The 373-nt window shown below is 46.6% G+C and overlaps 1 pseudogene; it reads left to right on the top strand.

Annotated features, from left to right (window-relative positions):
* Positions 1 to 67: 67 nt before the first annotated feature.
* Positions 68 to 186, top strand: LOC114578723 (annotated as a pseudogene).
* Positions 187 to 373: the final 187 nt, after the last annotated feature.

Raw genomic sequence — 373 nt, 5'->3', positions numbered from 1 at the left:
TCAAGAGGCCGCAAAATCACCATTTCATCGAAGTCTACTTAAGTATTATTTGAGAACATAATATTACGGGTGCGACCATACCAGCACCAGAGCACCCGATCCCATAAGAACTTTGTAGTTAAGCGTGCTGGGGCGAGAGTAGTATTGGGATGGTTGACCTCCAAGGAATTCCTTATGTTGCACCCCTTTTTCAACCAAACTACTTACTTTTTTTTTTGCATCTCTTCTCCATAGCCTACTAACCATTGGCAGTGTTGGCTCACCTCGCATCATGCGAAGGAATCAGCTTCGTTGGACCCATGAAGGTGACGGACGGGTCCTAGGACCCGACCGCGCGGGAATGGAAATAACTTTTCTCCCAGGATTCTGATTC

Source organism: Dendrobium catenatum, unplaced genomic scaffold (assembly GCF_001605985.2).
Source record: "Dendrobium catenatum unplaced genomic scaffold, ASM160598v2 original_scaffold_130734, whole genome shotgun sequence".
Taxonomy (NCBI): domain Eukaryota; kingdom Viridiplantae; phylum Streptophyta; class Magnoliopsida; order Asparagales; family Orchidaceae; genus Dendrobium; species Dendrobium catenatum.
This window is presented reverse-complemented; position numbering and strand designations above follow the sequence as displayed.